We start from the raw sequence: 20,482 nt of genomic DNA, 5'->3' as shown, positions 1-20,482 counted from the left end.
CGCCATTAGGTGTCGCCAGGCATCCATCTTAATAAGCAAGTCATTGATTCATTCGTTCAAACGATTCGTTCGAATGAGTCGATCATGATTAAGACAGATGTTTATGGATTGATCATTCAATCTTTGAGTCAACCGATTCGTTAAAAATGCTGAATCGTGCAGTTATGAGAAAACACGTGATGCGTGATGGTTCTGCCATGATCTTTGTTTAACTATTTTCGCTGCTGAAACAGAACAAAAACAGTCAACATTGCATCTAAAATGTAAGTGACTTAATTGTAACTGTTTATTAACCTGTTGTATGAAATCTAGGGGTGGGAGAAAAAATTGATTCTTAGATGCATCGCGATGCGGACGTGGACGATTCTGAATCGATTCACAAATGTCAAAAAATCGATTCTCTAAAAAATTTTTTTTCTAATAACGTAATATTGACGGAAGGCAAAAGGCGGAACTCTAAGCGGACATGCGTGCAGTCTGTGGCGCGCACATAACAGAGAAGTTTCTTCTGCTCACCAAGGCTGCATTTATTTGATTAAAAATACAAACAAAAACAGTAATATTGTAAAATAGTATTCCAATTTAAAACAGCTGCTTTCTATTTTAATATATTTTAAACTGTTATTTATTCCTGTGATCAAAGCTGAGTTTTCAGCATCATTACTCCAGTCGTCACTGTCACATGATCCTTCAGAAATTATTCTAATATGATGATTGATACTCAGGAAACATTCATTATTATTTTAAATGTCGAAAACAGTTGTGTACAGTCTTTGATGAATAGAAAGTTCAAAAGAACAGCATTTATCTGAAATCTAAAGCTTTTGTAACGTTAAACACTACCGCTCAAAAGTTTGTGGTTAGTAATAATTAAAATTTTATTTTTGGGGGAAAGAAATAAAATAAATCAGTACTTTTATTTATGAAGGATGAGTTAAACTGATCAACAGTTACAGTAAAGACATTTATAATGTTAAAAATATATATATTTGAAATATATGCTGTTCTTTTGAACTTTACATTCATCAAAGCATTTAAAAAAAAAAAAATCTGTACACAACTGTTTTCAACATTGAAAATAATAATGAATATTTATTGAGCATCAATCATCATATTAGTATGATTTCTGAAGGATCATGTGACACTGAAGACTGGAGTAATGATGCTGAAAACTCAACTTTGATCACAGAAATGAATTACTATGTAAAATATTTTAAAATTGAAAACAGCTGTTTTAAATTGGAATAATATTTCACAATATTACTGTTTTTGTTTGTATTTTTAATCAATAAATGCAGCCTTGGTGAGCAGAAGAGACTTCTCCTAAAAACATTAAAAATCTTACTGACCCCAAACTTTTGAACAATAATATATATATGTGTGTGTGTATGTATATATATATATATATATATATATATATATATATATATATATATATATATATATATATATAAATATAGCTGCGAGCAGCAATGGAGGGCCAAAGCCGGCGGTACCGCCACCCCGGTGCCTTTAGGTAACTAAAGGCACCGGGGTTGCGGTGCCACCGGCTTGGGCCCGTAATCGCTGCTTGCAGCTATATTTATTATTATTTTTCTTACGACTATTCAGGCACTTTTGGGGCCCTTAACATGCTCAAAAACTCTTGAAACTTTGCACACTGGTCAGAACCCGCGGCCATCAGGGCCGGGCTGAAGCTGGTACCCGGGCGTGGCAGGGGGGCTCGACAGCGCCCCCTGGAACGGGGTCCGAAAACTTGGTCCATATATAAAACACGCTTATATGAAATAATATGAAACTCGGTACACATATAGATCTCATCGGGCCGAACAACTTCCACACTCTATGTTATTAGCTCCGCCCAACAGGAAGTCAGCTATTATGGGTTGTTTGAAAAACGCATCCTCTGGAATTTGAAATACTCCTCCTAGAGAATTCACCCGATAACCACCAAACTCGGTGTGCATGAAGTCAAGACATTGAGGATGAAAAATTGCCAGGGGATTTTTGATATCTCGAACGGTTTGGCCGTGGCGAGGAAACAAATTTATGGCGAGAAAAGAGAAACAGGAAGTGTGTTATAACTTCTGCATACATTGACTGATCTTGATGAAACTTCAGCAGTGTGTTCGATGTAAGAGGCCGATCACATGGATGTGACCTTTGTGAGTCAAAGTTATAGCGCCACCAACTGGCAACAGGAAATGTGTCACTTTCAAAATGCTTTGAAATCACCCTCTTATTTTTACCCGATTTGCTTAAAACTTTATGTGTTTAATGTAGACACACGGCAGATGTAGACCTGTGAAAGGATTATTGATATCTTAGATACTGTTGCCGTGGCAACGCATCAAACTTTAATATTCTTTTCGGATGCTTTTGAGACTCTTCACATGCTTGAAAATGCATGAAACTCGACAGACACATCACATTTATTATCCAGTAGACATGTGCAAAGTTTCAGAAACGGGCGTGGTGGAATGGCTCAGTAGCGCCACCTTTAGTCAAAAATGGGGCCTTAGTTTTTCCGAGAATCACAAAACTTGGTACGTATATTGTTCTCATCAAGCCGGACAACTTTCTAATTTACAGTTATTACCTCAGACCAACAGGAAGTCAGATATTTTGGTTTGAATGTGGATTTTCTGGAGAATTTTCTCTCTCTCTCTGTGTGTCTGTATGTCTGTGTGTGTGTGTGGGGGGGAGGGGGGGGGATTTGTCTATTCCATTTAATCTTTGTTTTTCAAGGTTTCAGTGGCTTTTGGGGCCCTTAACATGCTCGAAAACTCTAGAAACTTTTCACACAGGTCAGAACCCACGGTCATCAGGGCCGGGCTGAAGCTCGTACCCGGGCGTGGCAGGGGGGCTCAACAGCGCCCCCTTGAACACGGTCTGAAAACTTGGTCCATATATCAAACACGCTTGCATGAATTAATATGAAACTCAGTACACATATAGATCTCATCGGGCCGAACAACTTCCGCACTCTAAGTTATTAGCTCCGCCCAACAGGAAGTCGGCTATTATGGGTTGTTTGGAAAACGCTTGCTGTGGAATGCGAAGTACTCCTCCTAGAGAATTCATCCAATCCCCACCAAACTCGGTGTGCATGAAGTCAAGACATTGAGGATTCTAAATTGCGGACGGATTTTTGATATCTCGAACGGTTTGGCCGTGGCGAGGAAACGAATTTATGGCGAGAAAAGAGAAACACGAAGTGGAATAACTTCTGCATACATTAACTGATCTTGATGAAACTTCACCAGTGTGTTCGTGGTAAGAGGCCGATCAGATGGATGTAACTATTGTGAGTCAAAGTTATAGCGCCACCAACTGGCAGAAGGAAGTGTGTCACTTTCAAAATGCTTTTGACAAAAGTGGGGGGGTTAGTTTTACCCACAGTTACAAAAATCAGTACGTACATTGGTCTCATCGAGCCGGACAACTTTCTAATATACAGTTATTAGCTTCGACCAATAGGAAGTCAGATATTTTGGTTTGAATGTGGATTTATTTGCAAATTCAGCCTCTGCTTTTTACCCACTCCTGCTAAGTGTTTTTTTTTTTTATTCACACCAAACTTTTTTAACACGATGAAAATACATTAAAGATGCTAAATTGTGAACGGATATTAAATATTTCAAACGGTTTTGACATGGCGAGGGATTAAAAAAATGTCAAAAAAGGAATCAGAAAACATCTCATATCTTCTTAAAATTTAATTATACACCATTTATTTTTATATAAAATTATACAAATATCAGAACTAAACCGAAACAGAACTAGTTTTGGGTTTATTCAGTTTTTTTCAATTCAAGAATTATGTACAAGTTTAAAACCAGCCAGAATGCGCTATTTAGTAAAAAAAAAAAGTCATACATAGGGCTATACTGCCCTCTTGTGTTCAAAATCAGGTAGGCCCATTGTATATTGTATTTATATATAAATATAATAGCGATGTGACTGAGAATTTTTTCCCACTGGTTAATTGATGTGTGACACCGCGGCGGGGGCTTTTAAATCGCTAACTTAAAGGGATACTCCACTTTAAATTGAAAATTCTGTCATCATATACTCACCCTCATGTTGTTTCAATCCTTTATTAATTTCTTTCTTCTGCTGAACAGAAAGGAAGATATTTAGAAGAATGTCAGTAACCAGACAGTTTCTGGTCTCATTGACTTCCATAGTATACATTTTTTTCCTACTATGGAAGTCAATGGGATCAGAAACTGTCTGGTTACTGACATTCTCCTAAATATCTTCCTTTCTGTTCAGCAGAAGAAAGAAATTCATAAAGGATTAAAACAACATGAGGGTGAGTATATGATGAGCGAAAGTGAAATACGGACGTCCAGTAGGAATTAACTAAAAAACATTCACTCTGTTCTGCTCATTCCTCGCTGTAGACGTGTTATTGCCCATGCAGCCGTGAGCATTTTAGTTTCATTTAAAAAATAGCGCCATTTCGGGGGTGGGATTGCTTGAATGTTTTTTTACAAAAGCACAATGTTGTGTTTTATTGCGAGTGTACATAAATATAAGTAAACACAGTGCAGTTTAAATGATGTCCTGTATGAACAAACCGACGGAGTAGCCTATGTTTTTATGTTTCCACTGTTCGATCGCGCCCACGCCTCACACACACACACACACACACACACACACACACACACACACACACACACACACACACACACACACTGTGCATTGCAGCATTGCAGCCGGTTCATTACAGCCGTAATAAAATATAATAATAAATATAAATAGTCAACCTATTTGCAGCAAATTATAGTATATTTTAGATCAATATATTTGTTTTCCTTACAATTTTAATTAACACTAACTTTATTCTCATCTGAATTATAAATAATTTATTTCTGTATAAAATAATACTACCATTAAAAAATACATTTGATTGTCTTTTTTAATCAATGGAGAATGTGTGACTTAAAAATAAACAGATTAGTGCTCGGTTTGAGGACAAGAAATGAAAACCAATGCAATATGATGAATGTCCAAAAACGTTCGCTCTTCTCTGCCCGTTCCTCGCCTCGCCATATATATATATATATATATATATATATATATATATTTATTTATTTATTTTTTGTTACATATATATAATGTATATATTATATTTTTTTTGTTATATATATATATAAATATAGCTGCGAGCAGCGATGGAGGGCCCAAGCCGGTGACACCGCCACCCCGGTGGCTTTAGTGTAACTAAAGGCACCAGGATGGCGGTGCCACCGGCTTGGGCCCGCCATCGCTGCTCGCAGCTATATTTTATTATTATTATTATTATTATTATTATTTTGTCAACCTTTCGGGCACTTTTGGGGCTCTTAACATGCTCGAAAACTCTTGAAATTTTGCACACACGTCAGAACCCGCGGCCATCAGGTCCGGACTGAAGCTGGTACCCGGGCGTGGCAGGGGGGCTCGACAGCGCCCCCTGGAACGGGATCCGAACACGTGTCCATAAATCAAACACGCTTGCATGTAATAATATGAAACTCGGTACACATATAGATCTCATCGGGCCGAACAACTTTCGTGCTCTAAGTTTTACGCCAGCCAAACAGGAAGTTGGCTATTTAGCGTTGTTTGGAAACGCATGCTGTGGAATTTAATGTACTCCTCCTAGGGAATTCATCGATTCGCCTCCAAACTCGGTGTGCATGAAGTCAAGACATTGAGGATGCTAAATTGCGGACGGATTTTTGATATCTCGAACGGTTTGGCCGTGGCGAGGAAACAAATTTATGGCGAAAAAATGAAACAGGAAGTGTGTTATAACTTCTGCATACATTAACTGATCTTGATGAAACTTCAGCAGTGTGTTCGTGGTAAGAGGCCGATCACATGGATGTGACTATTGTGAGTCAAAGTTATAGCGCCACCAACTGGCAGCAGGAATATGTCACTTTCAAAATGCTTTGAAATCAGTGTCTTATTTTTACCCGATTTGCTTCAAACTTTATGTGTACAATGTAGACACACGGCAGATGTAAACCTGTGAAAGGATTATTGATATCTTAGATACTGTTACCGTGGCAACGCATCAAACTTTAATATTCTTTTTTGATGCTTTTGAGACTCTTAACATACTTGAAATTGCATGAAACTCAACAGACACATCACATTTATTAGCCAGTAGACATGTGCAAAGTTTCAGAAACGGGCGTGGTGGAATGGCTCAGTAGCGCCACCTTTAGTCAAAAATGGGGGCTTAGTTTTTCCTAGAATCACAAAACTTGGTATGTGTATTGTTCTCATCAAGACGGACAACTTTCTAATTTACATGAACCATCTCCGACCAACAGGAAGAGAGATATTTTGGTTTGAATGTGGATTTTCTGAAGAATTTTCTCTCCCTCTCTCTGTGTCTGTGTGTGTGTGAGGGGAGGGGGGGATTTGACTCTTGCTTTTATATTGTTAATCAAGGTTTCAGGGGCTTTTGGGGTCCTTAACGTGCTCAAAAACTCTTGAAACTTTGCACACAGGTCAAAACCCACGGCCATCAGGGCCGGGCTGAAGCTGGTACCCGGGCGTGGCTGGGGGGCTCAACAGCGCCCCCTTGAACGGGGTTCTAAAACTTGATCCATATATCAAACACGCTCGCATGAATTAATATGAAACTCGGTACACATATAGATCTCATCGGGCCGAACAACTTTACCCCGGTCAAGTTTTACGCCAGCCCAACAGGAAGTCGGCTATTATGGGTTGTTTGGAAAACGCTTGCTGTGGAATGTGAAATACTCCTCCTAGAAAATTCACCGTGTCCCCTTCAAACTCGGTGTGCATGTAGTCAAGACTTTGAGGATGCTAAATTGCGGACGGATTTTTGATATCTCGAACGGTTTGGCTGTGGCGAGGAATCGAATTTATGGCGAGAAAAGAGAAACACGGAAGTGGAATAACTTCTGCATACATTAACTGATCTTGATGAAACTTCAGCAGTGTGTTCGTGGTAAGAGGCCGATCAGATGGATGTAGCTATTGTGAGTCAAAGTTATAGCGCCACCAACTGGCAGCAGGAAGTGTGTCACTTTCAACATGCTTTAGACAAAAGTGGGGGGGTTAGTTTTAACTACAGTAAAGAAAAAATAGTTTTTATATTGTTCTCATCAAGCCGGACAACTTTCTAATTTACATTCAATAGCTCTGGCCATCAGGAAGTCAGATATTTTGGTCTGAATGTGAATTTTTTTGCAAAATCAGCCTCTGAATTTTTAGCCACTCCTCTTAAACTATTTATTTTATTCGTACCAAACTTTTTCAACATGATGAAACTACATTAAATATGCTAAGTTGTGAATGGATAATAAATATCTCAAACGGTTTTGCTATGGCGAGGGATTAATGTCCAAAAAGGAAACACTAAAAATCTTCTAAAAATGTAATTATATACCATTTATTTCTATATAAAAGTATACAAATATCACAACTAAACCCATTTTATTCTGTTTTTGCAATTCAAGAAGAATGAAAAAGTTAAAAACAGGCTATTTAGTGCTATTTGGTTCAACAAAAAAGCAAACATAGGGCTATACTGCCCTCTTGTGTCCAAAAGGACATCAAAATAGTATATAAAACTTTTTACCAGGTAGGCCAATATTGTATTTAAATATACATTTATTAGGTATGTGTCTGAGGATATTTTCCCACCGGTTAATCGACGTGTGACACGAGTGGGTGCTTTTAAATCGCTAATATAATAGTGAAAGAAAAATAATGATAATGTTGCACACACAAATCACACACATGTGGGAAAGAATGATGCTTTTAAACAACACTAAACCGCCATTAGGTGTCGCCAGGCATCCATCTTAATAAGCGAGTCATTGATTCATTCGTTCAAACGATTCGTTCGAATGAGTCGATCATGATTAAGACAGATGTTTATGGATTGATCATTCAATCTTTGAGTCAACCGATTCGTTAAAAATGCTGAATCGTTCAGTTATGAGAAAACACGTGATACGTGATGGTTCTGCCGGGATCTTTGTTTAACTATTTTCGCTGCTGAAACAGAACAAAAACAGTCAACATTGCATCTATAATGTAAGTGACTTAATTCCCAGCAAACACAGAACGTTCCCCTAACGTTCCCGTTTGGTTCCCATTTGGTTATTTTTTTGGGAACCAAACAAGAACGTTCTGGGAACGTTCCCTGTAGGTTATTTTTAGGATCTATGTTTATAACATTAAGGGAACGTTCCCAGAACGTTCCCTGTAGGTTATTTTTAGGTCTAAATTTATAACCTAAAGAGAACGTTCTGGGAACGTTCCCTGCAGGTTGTTATTTAATAACCTAAAGAGAACCTTCCCAGAACGTTCCCTGCAGGTTATTTTTAGGTTTAATTTTTATAACCTAAAGAGAACCTTCCCAGAACGTTCCCTGCAGGTTATTTTTAGGTTTTATTTTTATAACCTAAAGAGAACCTTCCCAGAACGTTCCCTGTAGGTTATTTTTAGGTTTATTTTTTATAACCTAAAGAGAACCTTCCCAGAACGTTCCCTGTAGGTTATTTTTAGGTTTATTTTTTATAACCTAAAGAGAACCTTCCCAGAACGTTCCCTGTAGGTTATTTTTAGGTTTAATTTTTATAACCTAAAGAGAACCTTCCCAGAACGTTCTCTGCAGGTTATTATTTTAATATCACTTACTATTAACAGGCAGACAACTGACAACGTCGTCAGTACGGTCCCCTAAGGTTATAAGATAACCAACAACGTTCAGATCTATTCGCAATAACTTTTTATTAATGATATTTTAAATTATGTTATATATTTTAATTCTATATGTTTATTTAAATGCTGCGTGACTTTGAAGTGTTTTAATGCGCATGCGCGTGATCAAACACTGGAGCACGTGCGCTGCGCGAGAGCAGATGGAAACGTGAGGTCATCGACAACTGACAAACAACAAAACTCCCGTCTCTCGCTGTTGGTTTCACTGCTTTCAGGTAAGTTTAGACAACAAAATCTCACAAATAATACACACAAACGCCCCTGACACATTTCTTACGTGTAATTGACACGCTTCTGTTAAATATGTATTTTAAAAAAATGGTTTTATGTCTTTGAAAAAATCCGTTAGCATCTACGCTAGCTAACCGTTTTCAAAAGACAACGTTAGGCCTAAGTTACGTTAAGTTGAGGTCTTATTTGTTAAAGTTTGGGTTTTTAAACACATATTTAGTGTAGATAACAGTTTTTGATAGTTTTGCTGGTAATTTGTCAATGGGAAGTAAGCTAATTTATTTAGGCTAACCTAAAAGAATGCACTGTATTGTTAACTTAATCAGTGACGTCACTTACCAATATTGCTAAAATGTGATTTCAGAATAGCGAGAGAAAAAATAAAACTCTACAACAAGGGGTGAGTTATTGTTTAATCATGATGATAATTCCATATGCATTTATTTCACAATATATTATCTTAAAGGTATAGCGGAGGATTTTCTTTTTCCGGGTGGGTAGTGTAAACTATTGGTCCACCTAAGTGTCAATCATTCTGGTGATATGTTTACGTAAGGCCGTCGTACGTGCTCGTCCCTTAGTTTTCGCTTTCTGCGCATGCGCACTTTCAGGTGTTTATGTGTGGTGAGCTAGAGCTAAACCATTCATTGAAGCTCGCCGTTTCACCGGGTCCTTTGAAAATGTCTGAGGGTCGCAAGAGAAAAAGTTTGTACGAACTGTATGAGAAGAAGAGAAAGGCCTCAGAAGAGAGAAACAAGATCAGAGTGTTTTTGGGAGATTGTTTCACACGATGGCGTGCTCTGAAAACACAGGTTGGGCTTCCCACTGATGCCTCAGTCGCGAAGTTTCTACTCGACAGGTAAAGTTTGGCATGCTATTTGGAGAAAAAGTGCAAATCTTCTTTTGGAAAGTAATCTTGTATGAGCGATGCCGACAGCAACTTTTAAACAGAGCGTGCACGAGGAGAACCTCGCACACGTTTAATAGGCGTTCCCTCTCGGGAGCAGGTAGAGTGTTGCGCATGTGCATTTTTTCAAAAAGTGGAGAGGGCGGTTCTTATCTAAAATTCGGAAAGATCCTCCGCTATACCTTTAAGATTTGTATATATTTATCTTTTCTGCATTTCACCTCTGTTCTAGCTTGGCTCCTTGTAATAAACATATCACATGTAATATTTTTGGCTCTGTGACAAACAGCATGTTATGTTCCTAGATCATCATGCTGTGATGGCCTGCTGCACTCCCTGTCCAAGAAAATCTCTATGAACCATATGACTAGTAAGCAAAACCACCTCAAACATACAGTGCACTGCTGTTCAAAGGTTTGGGGTCTGTAAGATTTATGCTTTTGAAATAAGTCTCACATTTTAAAATCATTAACCCCAAGTTTTTTCAGTGAGATTGTCCTTGAGAAGCCTGTAAGCTAAATAATCAGCTAAATAATAGGCGACTAATACAATATTATAATGGTCATAGTTATAATAATTCATTTAACTATTATGATAACATGATATCCTGATGATTAGTATATTTTATTTTATTTCTTTAGGTCTGTTTTGAATTATGTTGGCCAATGAGACTGACACCATACTGTCCAACTCAAAGGTATTTATGTATTTTTTTTATTGATCAATACTGAAATTCTTTGTACTTTTAAATGCGGTTCAAGGGGTCGACAACTTTAGGCAGTTATTTTTCACAGATTTATTTATTTAATGTTTATTTGACAGGGACAAATGCATAGAACATTGCTTTATAAAAAATACAAAGTAGATGCCATGCATACAGGTTTATAGCCATGACTAATTTGCAACCCCTTGATATCTTGGGCAGCTGTGGCTCATACTCTTAGCCTTTAAAAATGTTTGAATTGATATCCCCAATGCAATATCAGGGGGTAAATATATCATTAGAGTTCTTAAAGTTATGGCTTTGCTCTTGTTACCAGATGAGATAAAATCCCTATTGTTTGGCCCTGTATTCTTCAGGACAAGACCTTGATGCCATCCACAGTCAGTAGATGAAGAAGGTGAGTGTAGCCGAATTCAGTTCTTTTTTTTACAGTTTTTTTTACAGACACGTGCACGCAAAATGAAGTCAAAATGGCGAGTTTCCTCTTGTCTTGTGTTTTAAACAGAAAGAAAACGGATGCGTGTCATTTATATTAGTTCTGCGCATTCGTCTTAAAGGGACAGCAGCCTAACGTACCCGCAGCTGTTTGTGTCGCCAATGGTGATCAAACATCAAAAGAGAAAATGACTTGTAGCTTTAGCAAAGATACATTAATTTTATAGTTACTTTATTTTTACACTGAAGACTTATTTTACATTTTGATAAATCAATTTCTGTACCTGATAAGTTAGATTTAACTGAAAAACATAATGCACTGCTTATTTCAACTGTGGTTTTCTTCTTTTGTATTTATCTATGCTTGTTATCTATTGTAATTTTCTATGCAGGTTCACTCCTCTACAAAATCCCCCCAATAGGGGTTATGCGGAGCGCCCAGCGGTTGAACCGGAAAGAGGTCTAAGCATTTCCGCTTTTCTCTTCCGTACACATCTGCAGTGGTAGGTGATCTCTGAGTTTACTGTTAATTTTTTTACACTAAAATTACACTAAAATTCTTACTTCTGTTTTAATTAAAATGTCACGAAGGCTAAAATATCAGAAAAGGGAACATCCGAACAGCAGTTTTTGTTGTGTGCCGGTCTGCTCTATGTCGGGGAAAATGAGTAGTACAAATAGGTTCTGTACTCATAAAGTGACGTCAACATCAGCAGTAGCATTCGCCGTCAGGCAAGTGTTATTTAAATAAACTCCTGATGTACTTACAAACTTTCCAATGCCTCGTTTAATGAGTACAGAACCTATTTGTACTACTGTAGTAGTTTGGTACCATTCTGGGCATTATTAGTGGGGTAATTTACCAGATACAAACCTGGAGCCGTTAGCGCATGCACTAAACCATACGGCTGATATCTCTAAATAAACTCTACATTTTTCAATATCGTGCAGCACTAATATTGAGCATATCTTAAAGTGAACCTGGAATGATAATTTGTGATACCAGATGAGATGTATGTATGATAGATTTTGAACTGTACTATTTTTTTTATTTCAGGTTCCAGCGGAAGGCATCAAGGCATCAGACGTTGGCCTGGACAGATGCACCTGTAAACTACACCGACCTTTGCTTTTGCATGGATGGCTGATTATTACCATGTTCTGTGAGGGTTTCATTATAGCAAAACTGAGCACCTGTGACAGTGGAATTTGTAGGTGTAAAGTCACAGAGATAAAAAAAATAATTGATAGCAGTTTCAAACTTTTTTTCACTTTCTTTCTCATAAACAACACAGCAGTTACAGGTTTTCAAATTCTTCATTGGAGGTGAGACTTATACATAAAAGGTAGAGCGAATTCGCAGGTCAGAGTTCACTAGACTTAAATATTATTTTCTCTGTTTTTTATTTGACTTCAGAGAGAGAGGCTTAATGGGTATCCTTACCCCTATATAAAACATTCCTTTTTTGATTTGTAGTCTGAAATAATAAATAGTGCAATATAAATAAATGCAATGTAGTGTTTTGAAATATATACATTTTTCTATACACATTGATGCTGAAATATCTGAATAAATACATGATACCAGCAGCGCTCGTGCTCTCATATCTCCTACAGCTTGTGACACACAATCCCACCTCACTCTTTTCATTTGCTCCAGATGAATATTAATGCCATTACAGGGCTTGAATTTTGGCATGGGATTGTGTGTCCATGTAACGCGTTGTCTTTTTATTTTCTTGTTAAATTTGCAGATGGTGTTGGGAGTTTAAATGTTTTGAGCGGTGTGAAGATTGGCACATTCATGTATATTGTATATAAATAAATACTTTTTCAACTTTTTAGCTGAAGTTATAGGCTACAGTTTGCAAAAGATAGTTTTAATTAAAATGTTTGTGCAGTTTTATTTATTGAAATATTTTCATGTTTGAAATATTAAATGTAAATTACTGTTCCTGAATACATTTTGCTAATGCTGTTTTTAATGACTTATTTTAGGTTGATAATTAAACAATGAATCAACAAAAACATGGATTGCGAGCTGATTTATTTATTTAATACAAACTGATTGATTTACTTATTAATGATAGTTTCTGTAAATTCAATTTATTGTAATAATATATTCATAGGATTCTTAAGTGTTTGAACAATAAACAATGTAGAATATGTTTGTAGACCTATAATTTGTGTACAGGCATATCAGGATGTGTAGACGTTAGGAGAACGTTCCGAGAACCTTCCGGGAACGTTCTGGGAACCTTTCGGGAACGTCCCGGGAACGTTCCCAGAACCTTCCGGGAACGTTACGAGAACCTTGCGGGAACCTTTCGGGAACGTTCTGGGAACCTTTCGGCAACGTTCCGGGAACGTTCCCCTAACCTATAGGGAACGTTCTATTAACGTAAAGAAAACTTTCCTGGCTAACCAATAGGGAACGTTCTGGGAACCAAAAACTAACGTTCCCAGAACGTTAAATTGTTAGCTGGGTTGTAACTGTTTATTAACCTGTTGTATGAAATCTAGGGGTGGGAGAAAAAATTGATTCTTAGATGCATCGCGATGCGGACGTGGACGATTCTGAATCGATTCACAAATGTCAAAAAATCGATTCTCTAAAAAAATATTTTTCTAATAACGTAATATTGACGGAAGGCAAAAGGCGGAACTCTAAGCGGACGTGCGTGCAGTCTGTGGCGCGCACATAACAGAGAAGTTTCTTCTGCTCACCAAGGCTGCATTTATTTGATTAAAAATACAAACAAAAACAGTAATATTGTAAAATAGTATTCCAATTTAAAACAGCTGCTTTCTATTTTAATATATTTTAAACTGTTATTTATTCCTGTGATCAAAGCTGAGTTTTCAGCATCATTACTCCAGTCGTCACTGTCACATGATCCTTCAGAAATTATTCTAATATGATGATTGATACTCAAGAAACATTCATTATTATTTTAAATGTCGAAAACAGTTGTGTACAGTCTTTGATGAATAGAAAGTTCAAAAGAACAGCATTTATCTGAAATATAAAGCTTTTGTAACGTTAAACACGTACCGCTCAAAAGTTTGTGGTTAGTAATAATTAAAATTTTATTTTTGGGGGAAAGAAATAAAATAAATCAGTACTTTTATTTATGAAGGATGAGTTAAACTGATCAACAGTTACAGTAAAGACATTTATAATGTTAAAAATATATATATTTGAAATATATGCTGTTCTTTTGAACTTTACATTCATCAAAGCATTTTGAAAAAAAAAAAATCTGTACACAACTGTTTTCAACATTGAAAATAATAATGAATATTTATTGAGCATCAATCATCATATTAGTATGATTTCTGAAGGATCATGTGACACTGAAGACTGGAGTAATGATGCTGAAAACTCAACTTTGATCACAGAAATGAATTACTATGTAAAATATTTTAAAATTGAAAACAGCTGTTTTAAATTGGAATAATATTTCACAATATTACTGTTTTTGTTTGTATTTTTAATCAATAAATGCAGCCTTGGTGAGCAGAAGAGACTTCTCCTAAAAACATTAAAAATCTTACTGACCCCAAACTTTTGAACAATAATATATATATATATATATATATATATATATATATGTATGTGTGTGTATGTATGTATGTATGTATATATATATATATATATATATATATATATAAATATAGCTGCGAGCAGCGATGGAGGGCCAAAGCCGGCGGTACCGCCACCCCGGTGCCTTTAGCAGCTATATTTTTAGGGCCCAAGCCCTGAAAGGGCGAAGGCCCTATTGTTTTCGGTAGGATTATTATTATTAGGGCCCAAGCCCTGAAAGGGCGCAGAGCCCTATTGTTCTTCTAAGGATTATTAGGGCCCAAGCCCTGAAAGGGCGAAGAGCCCTATTGTTTTCGGTAGGATTATTTATTATTAGGGCCCAAGCCCTGAAAGGGCGCAGAGCCCTATTGTTCTTCTAAGGATTATTAGGGCCCAAGCCCTGAAAGGGCGAAGGCCCTATTGTTTTCGTTAGGATTATTAGGGCCCAAGCCCAAAGGGCGAAGGCCCTATTGTTTTCGTTAGGATTATTATTAGGGCCCAAGCCCTGAAAGGGCGAAGGCCCTATTGTTTCCGGTAGGATTATTTATTATTATTATTAGGGCCCAAGCCCTGAAAGGGCGAAGGCCCTATTGTTTCCGGTAGGATTATTAGGGCCCAAGCCCTGAAAGGGCGAAGGCCCTATTGTTTCCGATAGGATTATTTATTATTATTATTATTATTATTATTATTATTATTATTATTATTAGGGCCCAAGCCCTGAAAGGGCGAAGGCCCTATTGTTTTCGGTAGGATTATTTATTAGGGCCCAAGCCCAAAGGGCGAAGGCCCTATTGTTTTCGTTAGGATTATTATTAGGGCCCAAGCCCTGAAAGGGCGAAGGCCCTATTGTTTTCGTTAGAATTATTATTATTATTATTATTATTATTATTATTATTATTGTTGTTCAAGGGTTCGGGGGCTTTTGGGGCCTTTAACGTGCTCAAAAACTCATGAAACTTTGCACACAGGTCAGAAGCTGCGGCCATTAGGGCTGGGCTGAAGATGGTACCTGGGCGTGGCAGGGGGGCTCGACAGCGCCCCCTTGAATGGGGTCCGAGTGCGGTCCGAAAACTTGGTCCATATACCAAACACACTTGCATGAATTAATATGAAACTCGGTACACATATAGATCTTATTGGGCTGAACAACTTTCGTGCTCTAAGTTTTACGCCAGCCCAACAGGAAGTCGGCTATTATGGGTTGTTTGGAAAACGCATGCTGTGGAATTTGATGTACTCCTCCTAGGAAATTCATCCATTCGCCTCAAAACTCGGTGTGCATGAAGTCAAGACATTGAGGATGATAAATTGCGGACGGATTTTTGATATCTCGAACGGTTTGGCCAAGGCGAGGAAACGAATTTATGGCAAATAATGGGACACAGGAAGTGTATTATAACTTCTGCATACATTGACTGATCTTGATAAAACTTCAGCAGTGTGTTCGTGGTCAGAGGCCGATCACATTGATGTGACTATTGTGAGTCAAAGTTATAGCGCCACCAACTGGCAGCAGGAAGTGTGTCACTTTCAAAATGCTTTGAAATCACCCTCTTATTTTTACCCGATTTGCTTCAAACTTTATGTGTATAATGTAAACACACGGCAGATGTAGACCTGTGAAAGGATTTTTGATATCTTTAATACTGTTGCCATGGCAACGCTTCAAACTTTAATATTCTTTTTTGATGCTTTTGAGACTCTTAACATACTTGAAATTGGATGAAACTCGACAGACACATCACATTTATTAGCCCGTAGACATGTGCAAAGTTTCAGAAACGGGCGTGGTGAGGGGCTCAGTAGCGCCACCTTTAGTCATAAATGGGGCGGTTAGTTTTATCAACAGCAACAAAACTTGGTATGTGTATTGTTCTCATCAAGACGGACAACTTTCTAATTGACATCAACCATCTCCGACCAACAGGAAGAGAGATATTTTGGTTTGAATGTGGATTTTCTGAAGAATTTTCTCTCCCTCTCTCTGTGTCTGTGTGTGTGTGAGGGGAGGGGGGGATTTGACTATTGCTTTTATATTGTTAATCAAGGTTTCAGGGGCTTTTGGGGTCCTTAACGTGCTCAAAAACTCTTGAAACTTTGCACACAGGTCAGAACCCACGGCCATCAGGGCCGGGCTGAAGCTGGTACCCGGGCGTGGCTGGGGGGCTCAACAGCGCCCCCTTGAACGGGGTTCTAAAACTTGATCCATATATCAAACACGCTCGCATGAATTAATATGAAACTCGGTACACATATAGATCTCATCGGGCCGAACAACTTTACCCCGGTCAAGTTTTATGCCAGCCCAACAGGAAGTCGGCTATTATGGGTTGTTTGGAAAACGCTTGCTGTGGAATGTGAAATACTCCTCCTAGAAAATTCACCGTGTCCCCTTCAAACTCGGTGTGCATGTAGTCAAGACTTTGAGGATGCTAAATTGCGGACGGATTTTTGATATCTCGAACGGTTTGGCTGTGGCGAGGAATCGAATTTATGGCGAGAAAAGAGAAACACGGAAGTGGAATAACTTCTGCATACATTAACTGATCTTGATGAAACTTCAGTAGTGTGTTCGTGGTAAGAGGCCGATCAGATGGATGTAGTTATTGTGAGTCAAAGTTATAGCGCCACCAACTGGCAGCAGGAAGTGTGTCACTTTCAACATGCTTTTGACAAAAGTGGGGGGGTTACTTTTAACTACAGTAAAGAAAAAATAGTTTGTATATTGTTCTCATCAAGCCGGACAACTTTCTAATTTACATTCAATAGCTCTGGCCATCAGGAAGTCAGATATTTTGGTCTGAATGTGAATTTTTTTGCAAAATCAGCCTCTGAATTTTTAGCCACTCCTCTTAAACTATTTATTTTATTCGTACCAAACTTTTTCAACATGATGAAAATACATTAAATATGCTAAATTGTGAATGGATAATAAATATCTCAAACGGTTTTGCTATGGCGAGGGATTAAAGTAAAAATCTTCTAAAAATGTAATTATATACCATTTATTTCTATATAAAAGTATACAAATATCACAACTAAACCCATTTTATTCTGTTTTTGCAATTCAAGAAGAATGAAAAAGTTATTTAGTTAGCTATTTAGTTAAAAAGTTAGCTATTTAGTGCTATTTGGTTCAACAAAAAAGCAAACATAGGGCTATACTGCCCTCTTGTGTCCAAAAGGACATCAAAATAGTATATAAAACTTTTTACCAGGTAGGCCAATATTGTATTTAAATATACATTTATTAGGTATGTGTCTGAGGATATTTTCCCACCGGTTAATCGACGTGTGACACGAGTGGGTGCTTTTAAATCGCTAATATAATAGTGAAAGAAAAATAATGATAATGTTGCACACACAAATCACACACATGTGGGAAAGAATGATGCTTTTAAACAACACTAAACCGCCATTAGGTGTCGCCAGGCATCCATCTTAATAAGCGAGTCATTGATTCATTCGTTCAAACGATTCGTTCGAATGAGTCGATCATGATTAAGACAGATGTTTATGGATTGATCATTCAATCTTTGAGTCAACCGATTCGTTAAAAATGCTGAATCGTTCAGTTATGAGAAAACACGTGAGCACGTTCTGCCGTGATCTTTGTTTAACTATTTTCGCTGCTGAAACAGAACAAAAACAGTCAACATTGCATCTAAAATGTAAGTGACTTAATTGTAACTGTTTATTAACCTGTTGTATGAAATCTAGGGGTGGGAGAAAAAAATTATTCTTAGATGCATCGCGATGCGGACGTGGACGATTCTGAATCGATTCACAAATGTCAAAAAATAGATTCTGTAAAAAAAAATTTTTCTAATAACGTAATATTGACGGAAGGCAAAAGGCGGAACTCTAAGCGGACGTGCGTGCAGTCTGTGGCGCGCACATAACAGAGAAGTTTCTTCTGCTCACCAAGGCTGCATTTATTTGATTAAAAATACAAACAAAAACAGTAATATTGTAAAATATTATTCCAATTTAAAACAGCTGCTTTCTATTTTAATATATTTTAAACTGTTATTTATTCCTGTGATCAAAGCTGAGTTTTCAGCATCATTACTCCAGTCGTCACTGTCACATGATCCTTCAGAAATTATTCTAATATGATGATTGATACTCAAGAAACATTCATTATTATTTTAAATGTCGAAAACAGTTGTTTACAGTCTTTGATGAATAGAAAGTTCAAAAGAACAGCATTTATCTGAAATCTAAAGCTTTTGTAACGTTAAACACTACCGCTCAAAAGTTTTGGGTTAGTAATAATTCAAATTTTATTTTTGGGGGAAGAAATAAAATAAATCAGTACTTTTATTTATGAAGGATGAGTTAAACTGATCAACAGTTACAGTAAAGACATTTATAATGTTAAAAAATATATATATATATTTGAAATATATGCTGTTCTTTTGAACTTTACATTCATCAAAGCATTTAAAAAAAAAAAAAAATCTGTACACAACTGTTTTCAACATTGAAAATAATAATGAATATTTATTGAGCATCAATCATCATATTAGTATGATTTCTGAAGGATCATGTGACACTGAAGACTGGAGTAATGATGCTGAAAACTCAACTTTGATCACAGAAATGAATTACTATGTAAAATATTTTCAAATTGAAAACAGCTGTTTTAAATTGGAATAATATTTCACAATATTACTGTTTTTGTTTGTATTTTTAATCAATAAATGCAGCCTTGGTGAGGAGAAGAGACTTCTCCTAAAAACATTAAAAATCTTCCTGACCCCAAACTTTTGAACGGTATATATATATATATATATATATATATATATACATATATATGTATGTATGTATGTATGTATATATATATATATATATATATATATATATATATATATATATATACATACATATACATATACATATATATATATATATATATATATATATATATATATATATGTATGTGTGTGTATGTATGTATGTATGTATATATATATATATATATATATATATATATATATATATATATAAATATAGCTGCGAGCAGCGATGGAGGGCCAAAGCCGGCGGTACCGCCACCCCGGTGCCTTTAGGTAACTAAAGGCACCGGGGTTGCGGTGCCACCGGCTTGGGCCCGTAATCGCTGCTCGCAGCTATATTTATTATTATTAGGGCCCAAGCCCTGAAAGGGCGAAGGCCCTATTGTTTTCGTTAGGATTATTATTATTATTATTATTATTATTATTATTATTGTTCTTCAAGGGTTCGGGGGCTTTTGGGGCCTTTAACGTGCTCAAAAACTCATGAAACTTTGCACGCATGTCAGAACCCGCGGCCATTAGGGCCGGGCTGAAGCTGGTACCCGGGCGTGGCAGGGGGGCTCAACAGCGCCCCCTGGTACGGAATCCGAACACTTGTCCATAAATCAAACACACTTGCATGTAATAATATGAAACTCGGAACACATATAGATCTCATCGGGCCGAACAACTTTCGTGCTCTAAGTTTTACGCCAGCCCAACAGGAAGTTGGCTATTATGGGATGTTTGGAAACGCATGCTGTGGAATTTAATGTACTCATCCTAGGGAATTCATCCAATCGCCTCCAAACTCAGTCAGCATGAAGTCAAGACATTGAGGATGCTAAATTGCGGACAGATTTTTGATTTCTCGAACGGTTTGGCCGTGGCGAGGACACGAATTTATGGCGAATAATGGAAACAGGAAGTGTGTTATAACTTCTGCATACATTAACTGATCTTGATGAAACTTCAGCAGTGTGTTCGTTGTAAGAGGCCGATCACATGGATGTGACTACTGTGAGTCTAAGTTAAAGCGCCACCAACTG

General features: G+C 37.2%; 1 long non-coding RNA gene across 2 annotated transcripts; it reads left to right on the top strand.

Moving 5' to 3' along the window:
• Nucleotides 1-9,208: 9,208 nt before the first annotated feature.
• On the top strand, nt 9,209-13,080 carry LOC311300412. Of its 2 annotated transcripts, XR_014629307.1 has the most exons (6): nt 9,209-9,400; nt 10,213-10,277; nt 10,549-10,604; nt 10,948-11,028; nt 11,459-11,569; nt 12,124-13,080. It is a non-coding gene; the product is annotated as an uncharacterized lncRNA (long non-coding RNA). The 2 variants fall into 2 exon arrangements; XR_014629308.1 differs by lacking the exon at nt 9,209-9,400 and having other exon boundaries at nt 10,135-10,277; nt 10,988-11,028.
• The last annotated feature ends 7,402 nt before the right edge of the window (nt 13,081-20,482 follow it).

Source organism: Rutilus rutilus, assembly GCF_951802725.1.
Source record: "Rutilus rutilus genome assembly, chromosome: 11".
NCBI classification, from domain to species: Eukaryota; Metazoa; Chordata; class Actinopteri; order Cypriniformes; family Leuciscidae; genus Rutilus; species Rutilus rutilus.
This window is presented reverse-complemented; position numbering and strand designations above follow the sequence as displayed.